Source organism: Macrobrachium rosenbergii, chromosome 9 (genome assembly GCF_040412425.1).
Source record: "Macrobrachium rosenbergii isolate ZJJX-2024 chromosome 9, ASM4041242v1, whole genome shotgun sequence".
Lineage (NCBI taxonomy): Eukaryota > Metazoa > Arthropoda > Malacostraca > Decapoda > Palaemonidae > Macrobrachium > Macrobrachium rosenbergii.
The window spans coordinates 35,581,308-35,594,569 of NC_089749.1; the positions used below are offsets into that span (position 1 = coordinate 35,581,308).

Here is a 13,262-nt window from a genome sequence, read left to right on the forward strand (position 1 = left end):
TAATAAGTTGGTCGTCTCATGGGCTCGAACCACGGGAGACAAGAACTCAGGACCATCAGCGGATCCGGGGGTGGGGGCCACCTGGGCACGTGCCCCCCCTCCCCCGAGAAATAATTATATAATAATAATATTGAAGATTTGAATAATAATAACATAAATAATATAACAATGGGAAAAAATAATATATATATGTATATGTATAATATGAAAATTGGTGGCCCAACCCCCATGAAATTTTTCTGGATCCGCTAGTGCTCAGGACTACAGTGACGCGCTTTCAACCACACGGCCAACAAGTGTGGTTAAATGTGCGTCACACTAGTCCTGAGTTCTTGTCTTCCGTGGTTCGAACCCACGAGACGACGAACTTATTATCAATTAAAAAATTTCCCTTCGGGTAACACACATGAAAATATATTATTTACGAGGTAGAGCGAATTGGGTATTAAAGGACGTTTATATCTTAATGCTTATATATGAATCACGGTGATATGATAAAATTCATTCATATATATATATATATATATATATATATATATATATATATATATATATATATATATATATAATTTCATTTGCATCTTCTTAATCCTCTGATATAAGTAGATTTATTCATATGCAAGAAAATCTCTAGTAATCTCTCTCTCTCTCTCTCTCTCTTTCTCTCTTTCTCTCATAAACTTTCCCTTCCTTTACCAGACAAATAGCTGGCTAGTTCATACACATGAAAACAATTCTAATAAAATTTTGTTCTCTCTCTCTCTCTCTCTCTCGCTTTTGTGTTGACTAGCATTTTCTCTTTGCAGTTATTCTCAACATGCATAGGTCTAGGCCTAATTCAGATTTTTGTCAATCTTAACCAGTGAACATGGTTTATTTACATGAGGGTTCGAATGGAAGATGTAACATTTTGTATATGCTCTTTAATTGCTAGAATTATCCGCATAATCCTATGGTTCATTCAGTTATGGAAAACGCTATCTTCTCAATCTTTCCGTCTCTACCTCACTCGAAAATCCCTTCCCTTTGCCCAACAAATAATAGGTCAATTTCAAGGACATGAAAAGAATTTCAATAAAATCTCCGTGTCTCTCTCGTGTTGACCAATATATCCCCTTTATAGTTATTCTTAACTAAATATAGGTCTAGGCTAATTTCAATCTTAACACTCTTAACCAGTTAAATACGGTTTACTCGCATTAAGAATCGAATAGTAGATCTATTTATGCACTTTAATTGACAGAAGAAATCGTATAAGCCTACAGTTAATATATTTATCCACAATTTTAAATGTAAATAATAGGTAGACCCAACCAAACTAGAGTCAAGGTGTTAAATACCTGAATCAACGGTGGCACCATCATGCAGAGGTAAACTTTGGTTCGGTATGGCATCATCCTACAATTTTATTGCATTTGCAGGGCAGTAGTTAAGCAATTCCTGCCTGAGGTGTCTTGCACAATCGCTTTGTTGAAAGTGAACCGAACGCACTCTTGAGTTTTTGGTTTATATGGTCACTTCTGCAGATGTTCGCCCACTTGCTACACATTTCGGGATCTTCACGGAAACGGTAAAAGCTAACCCTTTCCCTTCCAACATTGTCCCTTCCTGTGTTACAGTATCCATAAATAGCACATATCACCATGGCAGTAACGTGTTAAATTCCATGTACCTCAAGAATTGTCACAAAATCGTGAAAACTCCCCTCAAGCTGTTGCATATGCAAGGGGAAGAAGGTAAAGGCTTGCCCAGCGGCCTACCGATGTCTAGCCATGTGACGCCATGCGCGGGAGAGTTGAAAAATCGACCTCTGCGTAACTCACCTTATCTTCTTACACCTTGGAGCCTTCAATGTACGTATATGAAATGGGCAATATGGGAAATTTTGCATAGTTGGCTGATAAGTTCAGCAGCTGCAAGTGTATTGTGTTTGAGACAGGCGCATAAACTATTCGTCACCAATCCTGTAACATTTATAACAGAAACGCTAATCAAGAAACGTCTCATTACGAGAGATGGAGGTAACTGAATCTCTTGATACATCTATAGTAAAAAAATGTATAGAAATATCAGGTACGACTAGGATTCTGTTGTGAGTCGTGAGCATGTATAATTCAAAATTGCTTCAAATGATAGCATAAACTCAATTTATTTTTTCATTTTGCCATGACAGCCTTTTGATCATATAGCTGAACTTATCTGAATTCTTATCTACTCCCTAACGTTGTATGGGTAAGAGAAGCTTATTGGCCTGTACCTTACCTGCATGAGATAAATCTGTCATCCTTATATGTAACGTTCTCGTCACATTATTCTTTCCGAGTTTCGTTGCTTCCATGATTATAATGACATAAAACTTGCGAGGAAAGGAGTATCACTTGGTAGAGTGTAAGGAAATATGGTTATACGTACATCACCCGGAAAAGGAATGAAGAAGGAGATATTAGTAATAAAAGTAAAATACATCTGAAAATATGGTGAGGGTGTAACGTTCCATGTGGTGGGCGACGAGGTAGTGGAAGGGGTTGGGGGTCCGTTGCTGGGTTCTTGGGGTGGGGTGGTGAGGGGCGGGGGAGTTTCAAACGAACAGGGGCAGCAGCCGCGAGCCTGAGCCCTGAGCCCTGAACGCTGAGCGCTGAGCCTGGCCGAGTCCGAGTCTCCGAGATCAGTGCGGGTCGAGCTCGCTGTTGAGAGAGAAGGTGGATGGGAGCTTCTGGTAACCATCCATACATTATTGGTTTTTCTCATTACTTCACTCACCTCCGACTTGTGGCTTCGGCGCTTTGTACTCTTGTTCATACACTTACAGTATTCGTGGCATACCAACGATAAAAAAAAATCATAGGAGGAACTGACTGAATAATAGTTCTTTAGAAAATACAGAAGAAAATATGTTGAAAGTGTACCGTGTCGCGTTGACTCGCAAAATTCGATGTTAATTTTATTTGGAATTAATGTGCCGTTGAAGATGACCCTAGGGAAATAAAACAGGTAAGTGAAATAAAGATAAGTTTGTAATACTTGTGACGGTGCTGCGATAAAGTGTGATCTGTTAATGAGAAATTTTTGAATAGGCCTAGTGTTAAGTAACATTTGACGTGACGTGCACTCATGGCCCAATTTGTGACATAGGCCTATTCGATTCCCTTTTCCTGTTCATATAAAATTACGATGCAACAGAAAACTCATTTAAAATAGGAAAAGGTACATTTCTGTGATAATATGACACTTTTTAGTTGGATAGTAGCCTTTAGCTTTTGGTGGAGAGTTATAGCTCAGTGGGTCATCGGTCTCCGGAATCAGCTTTGATTTTTCAGTTAGACCAGTATCTGACTTTAAACAACAGCCTATAAGCATTTTGGATTTTTGTTGCATTGCATTTAGGATGTTTATCTGACTTTAAACAATAGCTTATAAGCATTTTCGATTTTTATTGCATTGCATTTAGGATGTTTATCGTGTTTTTATGTGTTACTCCTGTAGGCAAAACTTAAGGCCTAGTTTCACCTGTTATTGTGAGTGGTGCCATGGTGCCAAGAGCTTGAGTGAATTTCAAGGTCTACTTATACCTACATTTTATCTTCGCCATTCCCTTTTCGAATTTTGACTTTTGACACGTGGGTTTATAATATTTAGGCCTAATTTTTGTTTTTCCCCTAAATAACCTTCTTCAGGTATTTCAGATAGGTTTATTTTACACGAAGATTACAGCGCTGTGCTTCGCGCTGTAGAAAATACCATAAAAAATGCGTAGATGAAGTGTGGCTTAAAAAATAAATGTATAACGTTTATCTGCACTATGGGATTTAGATCTACGCATACACAGCTATGGTAACCATTTACTTGGAACACAGACACACACAGACACACACACACACACACACACACACACATATATATATATATATATATATATATATATATATATATATATATATATATATATATATATATATATATTTGTGTGTGTGTGTGTGTGTATTTATTCGTTTACTCAGCCGCTCAGTAGGCCCATGCAGAGCATTCGTCGGATATGACACTTCATATCTAGTTATCGATAAATGTCACGTTGAGGGGCGCACTCTTGTCTACGGAAGCTCTTAAGATTAATGGAAATCGATGTTGTAAGGTTACGTAAATGACAGAGAAATCGGGTTTGATTATCTCAGCGTTGATGAGTTTTCCGGACTCTGGTCATATTGATTGGAAATTCATCTCGGGCAGGGAGGGAGATGGAGATGCAGTATACTGTGTATCTGAAGGCCTATTGAATGATCCCTTCTCTCCCTCCCACCGAAAACGTAGAAACAAAAGAGCAATGAATAGAGTACATGCCACTGCCGCTCTCAGCTCTTCCATATATCTTGTGGACGTCAATCGGATTTGTATTAGACAGGGAAAAATAGGGCGCTTAGTAGATGAAAGTATTGGTAAAAGTAAGGGTATATTTTAACTAAAGTCATAATCATAACTTATATAAATAATGGTTTGTCTGTATCTCACAATAAGAGTGATAGTTCTTCTAATTTTCATATTCAAGAGATAGTTCAATGCAGAAACATTCATATATTTTTTAATATTCCAACCAACAAACATACAAACCAGAGCGAAACAGCCTCTTTAAAAGGAAATGGTATGGTTGGAATGTGCCCGTTTTCAAACGATATTAAATTATTAGTAGAATTTTATTATTGCTGTGCAACTGCAACAGAAACAACAGTGAGGACAACTTTTTAAGCAACGTGACCTAAGGAAAAGAACTGATTAAACCAACCTTTTCCTCACATCTAAGCCTTGATGTTGACAAGTAAAATAAGGGGGAATGACGTAAAAAGTGAGTTTTAACTTCGAAGGGAGTGACAGATCCTCCTCTCAAAGGATGGAAAATTGTAAAGTTCAGGTAAAACGGTGGCTGGAGGAAATTCCAAAATCTGACAAAGTAATATAAACCGGCACCGAGCCATGCCTAGAAATATAAATGCTAAATGGAATGTGAGCACGATTGACTATCGTTTCAAGGATCAAATTGTTTTATTATTTTTAAATGGGCTTTGCTAAAATTAATACAGGAGAGAGATGTGTTAGATTTCAAGGGACGTAGTTCATTATCTTCATTGATCAAGATCACCACAAAAGTCTTCCTGGCTTCTAATTTTAAACTTCCGATGTGTTCTTTAAAGTTTTGTGCGGGATCGGATTATTAAAGCAAATGCGTCTTTGCTTGTTGCAGTTTTGGAGACAACTTATTTCAAGATAACATGTGTCGATGTTTGTGAGCGTTGTCTCCCAGCTCATTTGAAATTTGTTCGCAAATTTTAGAGCAGGATTTGCCATTTCAGTCAGTTCAGTTTGTTTAGGATTTAATTCATAACTGTTTGGTTTTAAGGATTGTCGAAGTTCTAAAGATTTTAGGTCTATTGGTCTCATTTTCTCGCAAAGATATAACGGTTGTCCGGTGTTACTGTTTAGATATTGTCGAAATTTAGTATTTATTGTTGTTGCCAAGCCTTTTTTTTATATATAATAGGAAGAATGGTATTACTGATTACCATATTTTGTACAAAAGTCATTATTATTATTACTATTGGGAAAATATTGGACAGTTTTCGAATTCGAAGATAAATCTGCGATTTGCTGTTTTAGATGATAATAATGATAATCTACTATCAAACTTATTATATATCCACATACGATGTTGTTTTCTGTGTAACAACGTTATTCTACGGCTAACAGACTATGGTTTTAGACTTTACATCGTCCAGTCTTGGCCAGTCTCTTGCATGAAGGTCTGAGACTCCGGACATTTTCTTATGTTGACTGTATGGGCACGCATGTAATGATAATCATTCTTGCTGCTGCACCTTTGGGTTCAGTAGGCAATGAACAAATACCATACATACTTTTACTGCGCCATCATTTGTTGTAAATGGATTTTGTTCAGACATTCTGGGATTCAACTGACCCCCTTCAGTCTCCGGGCGACTTACATGCATTGTGCTGTCAATATTTCCCCAATTGTGGATAATTGCATGAGTGCCGTTTATCGTTTATCACGGCATGCAAACCATTGCCTATCCATTTGTTGTTTATGGGTGTTCATATTTCCGGGGGTTGCTGCTTTCGGTTGACTAGGTTAACATAATTGCATATAATATTTGGATGTTTATGCCTGTAAACTTATACGCATTATAAGATGTGCGTCACATTTTATGTGGTTGATATGACGTTACTCACTTTGGTAAAGAGAGCTAAGCTAGGCATCCTTAGAGATGAGAAACCTAAGTATAAACAAAATCCAAGGACAAGAGCACACACACACACACACACACACACACACACACACACACACACACACACACACATATATATATATATATATATATATATATATATATATATATATATATATATATAATCAATATGAAGTATTTCGAAAATTCCGGAGAGGCACTTTTGTTAATGTCTGTGTATCTTACGCACCGGGTCGATTTTCCTGTTGTATTAGCAGATGATATTTCTTCTTCATTTCTCTTTTATGCTTTTAAAAAACAGTTTTCGTGTTAATATCAACAAGTTTGTGCAATTAAAAACGTCTTTAGACCAAACTTTCTGCAAAGGAGATTAATGGGGGCCACTCTGGCTTGTTATCTACGCGTCACCTACTCCGAGGTGCTAATACTAAACACCATATGGTAAATGTAAAGTAGACGGCCACACGAATATATCGTTTATTAATATAATTTGCCGACCACACAATCTAGAAATTGGTGTATATAATACTTTGACCCCCGAGGGCTAGTACTAAACAAGGAACGTCCTCCATGTTTAGTACTAGCACCTCGGGGTAACACCGATTAATTTTCCGTTTTTTTTTTTTTAAGGCATAGACTACTGTTGGAGTGTCATTACCGAAGCTTAGGAGACATTTAGTAAAGCGACCACTGCTTTTGCTTTTTATCAGTTGGTCAGATTTGTGATTTCCTTACTCCTACTGTCAAAAGACATTAGCAATCTTAAACAGCAGTCGCATAAGCGAAATGACAGTATTTTTGGGCGAGTTATGAGCGTACAACTAAGTTCCTTTTATAAATTGTGAATCTTGGCTGTGTTACATTCAATATTCTTGTTGTGACTAACTAGTGTTATATTTCGTTGTGACGTGTACATGTATATGCGTTAGAACGTTAGCTTTTTATATAGCCTGCATGTATAATACATTTAGGCTACTCACTCTTGCAAGCCTAAAGCGAACTCAGTGGCACTATATAGAAGCTGAAATGAATTAGGTTACTCACTTGTATTGCACAAGGATATATACGTTCACGTGTTAATGGTAGGGTGCTTTAGCTCTCGTGGTAACGGGGATGTACTGCTTTTAATGAGACCAAAATATTAGGGACACAGTTCTCACTTCTGTTAAAAGTTTTGCGCCACTGTTCTTTAAGAGAAAATGAGATTTTTGATTACCAGTAATCTTGGAAGTGTTGATACTGAATGCTGCTAGTCGGGTGGTTGTAGTTCCCTCCAATCCGCCTCGATTTTATAGTCGCTTTCAGTTCATCTGTCCACTCACGGGTGAAGATGTGGCACATGGGCATGGTTAGCACCCGACAGGCTGACAACGAACGTTTCCGAGATAGTTGGCTTATTGTGATAAAGTATCAAACTATTTCTCCAATAACGTATTTGAATGTTCATATAGACTAAGAAACCTCGGCCCGGTTTGTATTAATATCAACACATGCACATGAAGACGAAATTGTACGAAACAGTCTACTCAGATCTAACACAAACGAACGATGAGCTTTCATTAATTATGATTTATCTCAACAGGATAACTTAAAGCTATGCTCAAAAACTTATAATCACAAGATTTTCGTATTCTAATCACAAGATTTTCGTGTCATTCACATTTTATTCTACGTCATTGTATACATATAAAAACAACTTTATTATGAAAACAAAGTAGCATCTACGTGTGTAAAATGAAAAATAACGTTTGATATTGTTTTACTGCAAAAACATGAAGCATAGACCTATGAAGCTAGGCCTATGCTATTGATGCGCCAGGTATTGTATTTTTATGGCCTTCTTTTAAGCGCACATTCATTCCTTTTCGGTAAAAATTACTTTTTACTGTAACCTTTAATTTTTCGTTCTAATTATCGTTCCAATGCCCAACAATGAAAACAAAAATTGTATGCCTAGGCTAGCCTTTTATGCCGTATATGCTCGTATGTCATCAGCACTAAGGATGACTGGAACCGAACGTGATTTTCAACTTTTGCTGCATAAGTTATTTAGCTAAATAATCTCTAAGGTGCCCAAGCACTGAGCTATTATAATTATTTGTATGCATAAGAAAAAAAATATAAATATGCAGAGTATTCTGGAAATAAAACCACAATACCATTGCTGTCATGACGACTTATAACTGAAATTTTCCGCCTTCCAGCCATTACAGTAGTGGTTGTTCCATTCACATCCCTCGACAGCCTCATAGATAACAATATTTCTTGCGTATGTCAAATATTAACCTATTCATGTAATTTACAAGCAAGAAATTATTAAAATACCTCTTATTCGCGTTGCATAGTCAGAAGTCTATTCATGTACCTATAATGAGATAAAAAATAGTTGTTTAAAGTCCATCGTTCGTTTCCGTTTGACCTGACGAGACTTTGTTACTAGCTCGTCATTCGTGCGCTTGTATTGTTCTATTATTAACATAAATCGACATGTTTTTTTTTATCTAAGGTGTGAGGGTTGTTTGTATGTATATGCATTCAGATGTATTACCAAAGAAACATTTAGTATCTTTGTCACAGCAAACATTGACTTCACATCTACCCAAAACGTATGTTGGTGGGTGGACAGATGAAATGAGACTGACTACAATGTCGTTGCTGCACAACGTCCGTTTTCCCACCCATGTTACGTCACACTTTGAAACAAGGAACGGAACCTAACTTAATATTTCTGTATTTTTCATTAGACTGTGTTTTCTGTTGTACAGTAATTGTAAATCGAGACTGAATGGCCTTCTTGGCCCCAGTGCCTGGACTTTTTCCCTATGTATCATGCATCCATCCATAAAGTAATACAAATATTTTCAAGGCTTCGTTTCATCGCATTGTACAAGTTGTTCTCAAAACTTGTTTCGACTGAAGATATCAGTGTTTCTCACCAGTCAGGCAAAATTTCCATGCCCTATTAGTAATTATTTTTTTATTATTAAGTAAATAAAATCTGTGGTAACACTGCGCATTTTCAAACGTCTCTTTCTTGTGGTCTAAAGTTCTGTACGTGGGCTGCCAATACGTAAAGAAAAGAGAAAGAAAGGAAGTGGTATCTCTGTATAAAGAAAGGCAGTTTATATCTTTATAATTGTGTAAAGGGAAATAAACGCTGTGTTAATACTTGCCGTCGTCCTACTCAAGGCTGGGCCTCTTTTTTCCAGGTCCGAAAATGCAGATTGCCGCTTCAACCAATTTATATTACTATCATTTCTGATAGGCCTATCATAATACAGAATCACAGGTTGCATCAAACTTTTCCAGTATATATATACATATATATGTATATATATATTATATGTATGGTTATTAGATTTACGTATATATATATATATATATATATATATATATATATATATATATATATATATATATATATGTAAGGACACCAATGAAGGCCAAAACCCGGAACAGCATTTTACACAACTTTATTGGGACATGTTTCGAGCAGTACTCTCACTCGTTATCAACCTACAAAATTAAAATGGCAACATTACAATTTTCTTATAATAAAATTCAAAATAATACAGTAAAATTACTATGAAAATAAGAATACGTTTAAAAGATGGCTAATCAAAATAAATAAAGAATAAAATAAAGCAAAATACAAAAAATTAAAAATTTCAGTCACAAAAACGGAAGGTACAAAGGCATAACAAACATACTAATTAATATACAGTACCAGTAAAACGCAGACTAAAAACACAAAAGTGGGGTTACAGCCACATTTCTAGCCAAAGAAGGCTTTATCTTGATGGTGTATAGAACTTCTAAAATGTCGAGGTCTGTAGCAAACTGAGCAGTGGTTAAAACAGAAAAATCAATATGTAAAGGATGACCAGTCTCCTCGCTGTGTTCTCTAATTGCACTGTAACTAGGCCTTGATAGATAATTGCCAGTACGGTATGACTTACCTAGGTGTTCAAACCATCTCATTCAAGCTGATCTGGTAGTTTTTCCAACGTATGTGGCATCACAACCACCACACTGCCATTTATAGATCAGATTGGACCGAAGGTTTGTTGGTATAGGGTCTTTAATTTTAAAGAAATTACCTAATTTATTTTGCAAAGTGAAATATATTTTGATATCTAGCTGAGGGTAACCAATGGACAAAAATAGAAATTAATTGTTTTTTTAAATCGTAACTATGAGTTCCAGTGAAAGTTAAAGGTAAATAAATAACAGGTTTCTTTACATTAGCGGTAGTTTCGGGTTGTTTGTTTACATATAATTTCGAAAGCTGTTTAACAATATATGTGTTTACGTAATTCAACGGATAGCCATTGTTTTTTAAAAGTGACCTTAGAAATTCCAATTCCTCATGCAGATTCAAAAAGCTAGAACAAATTTTATATGCTCTGGTTACTAGCGTCAGTTTCCCATCTAGATTTCATTCATTTATCTAACTGTATAAATAGAGTCAATAGTAATAGCATTGAAAAAGTGTCCCATGTTCATTCTTTAAAACTCAAAAGTTTAGGTTATTTCGATTCGTCTATGCCCCCTGATAGTGTCATATTTAATTATTCCTCTCGTGTATTGACTGATAAGGAAAAGACGATTTTTTACGCGGTCGTAATTTTGCTTTTACGTCTAAAAAGTTATGTTTTGACTCACACTTTCTGAATTGGGAACGTTTGTTTAAGGCTTTACAAACGCATGATTTTTATACCAACAATCCCAAGGGCTACTCGTATGATTATTTTAGATCAACACTTAAACACCTTGCGTTTTCATCCTTTTACAATTATAAACCAGAGACCAGGTATTTACTTAGTACTGACGAGTTTAATATCATACAAAGTCTAGCTAAAGACACATTCTTTTTGGATACAAAACCCGATAAGGGCAACGGTGTAGTCTTGCTGAATAAAACAGTGTGTGTCGAGAAAATGATAGACATCGTTAATGATCAGACCAAATTCCAGGAAGTTAAAAAAGACCCTTTCAAATGTATTGTGCATTTAGAAGATAAAGTCAACAGAATAGTAGACAAGCTATATAAATCTGGTTGTTTTTCTAAAGATGTTTTTCGTGGCCTTCAAGCGTCTGGGTCTAGACCAGGACGACTTTACGGACTCCCAAAAGTCCTTAAGGCAGATCGTCCATTAAGACCTATTTTATCAGCTATTGGAACTGCTAACTATAATATCGCCAAGTTTCTTGTTCCCATCCTTGACCCGATAACTACAAATGAGTATACCTTAAATGACTCCTTTCATTTTATTAACTGCCTAAGAAACAGTAATTTTGATAATTGTGTTATGGCTTCATTTGATGTGACGTCTCTGTTTACTCAAATTCCACTGGATGAGACGATTGACATTTGCCTAAATGAGTTGTTTAAAGATAATGATACTGTCAGTGGGTTTAACAGGTCGCAGTTAAAGGAACTTTTTAGTCTTAGCTACCAAAGAATGTTACTTTTTGTTTAACGGTTTCTTATATAAGCAAATTGATGGTGTAAGCATGGGATCCAGTATAGGACCATCTTTGGCAAATGCATTTATGTGTTTTATGGAGAAAAGATGGTTAGACGATTCCTTTACTGTGCAGGAGGTATGTTGATGATACCTTCTTAGTTTTTAAGAGTCGTGACCAGATTCCTCGTTTTTTGGAGTACTTTAATAGTAAACATAATAATATAGAATTTACTTGTGAAATCGAAGGTAATCATACGCTTGCTTTTCTGGATATTCAGGTAAAAAATCTTGATAATAACTTTCACACCTCAGTCTTTAGAAAGCGTACTTTCACGGGTCTATGTCTAAATTTCAACCAGCTACACCTTTGAAATATAAGATGAATTTGATATTGACGCTAGTAACCAGAGCGATAAAATTTGTTCTAGCTTTTTGAATTTGCATGAGGAATTGGAATTTCTAAGGTCACTTTTAAAAAACAATGGCTATCCGGTGAATTACGTAAACACATATATTGGTAAACAGCTTTCGAAATTATATGTAAACAAACAACCTGAAACTACCGCTAATGTAAAGAAACCTGTTATTTATTTACCTTTAACTTTCACTGGAACTCATAGTTACGATTTAAAAAAAACAATTAATTTCTATTTTGTCCATCGGTTACCCTCAGCTAGATATCAAAATATATTTCACTTTGCAAAATAAATTAGGTAATTTCTTTAAAATTAAAGACCCAATACCAACAAGCCTTCGGTCCAATCTGATCTATAAATAGCAGTGTGGTGGTTGTGATGCCACTTACGTTGGAAAAACTACCAGATCAGCTTGAATGAGATGGTTTGAACACCTAGGTAAGTCATATCGTACTGGCAATTATCTTTCAAGGCCTAGTTACAGTGCAATTAGAGAACACAGCGAGGAGACTGGTCATCCTTTACATATTGATGATTTTTCCGTTTTAACCACTGCTCAGTTTGCTACAGACCTCGACATTTTAGAAGTTCTATACACCATCAAGATAAAGCCTTCTTTGGCTAGAAATGTGGCTGTAACCTCACTTTTGTGTATATAGTCTGCGTTTTACTGGTATTGTATATTAATTAGCATGTGTTACGCCTTTGTACCTTCCGTTTTTGTGACTTAAATTTTTAAATTTTTTGTATTTTGCTTTATTTTATTTTATTCTTTATTTATTTTGATTAGCCATCTTTTAAACGTATTCTTATTTTCATAGTAATTTTACTGTATTATTTTGAATTTTATTATAAGAATTGTAATGTTGGCATTTTAATTTTGTAGGTTGATAACGAGTGAGAGTACTGCTCGAAACATGTCCCAATAAAGTTGTGTAAAATGCTGTTCCGGGTTTTGGCCTTCATTGGTGTCCTTACTGATATGCAGATGGCGCTTCCCTGCTGGTGTATCCATTGCTATATATATATATATATATATATATATATATATATATATATATATATATATATATATATATATGATTATGTATGTACTTTATGTATATCCACAAATATAAAGTCAC

The 13,262-nt window shown here is 35.7% G+C and overlaps 1 protein-coding gene across 1 annotated transcript in view; it reads left to right on the forward strand.

The window, feature by feature from the left end:
* The first annotated feature begins 2,589 nt into the window (after window positions 1-2,589).
* LOC136841690 (anoctamin-7-like) overlaps window positions 2,590-13,262 on the forward strand; it is an 837,447-nt gene continuing 826,774 nt past the window's right edge. The window contains exon 1 of the mRNA XM_067108892.1: window positions 2,590-2,991. The gene's annotated coding sequence lies outside the window, so the exon portion shown is untranslated. The remainder of the gene's footprint in view (window positions 2,992-13,262) is intronic.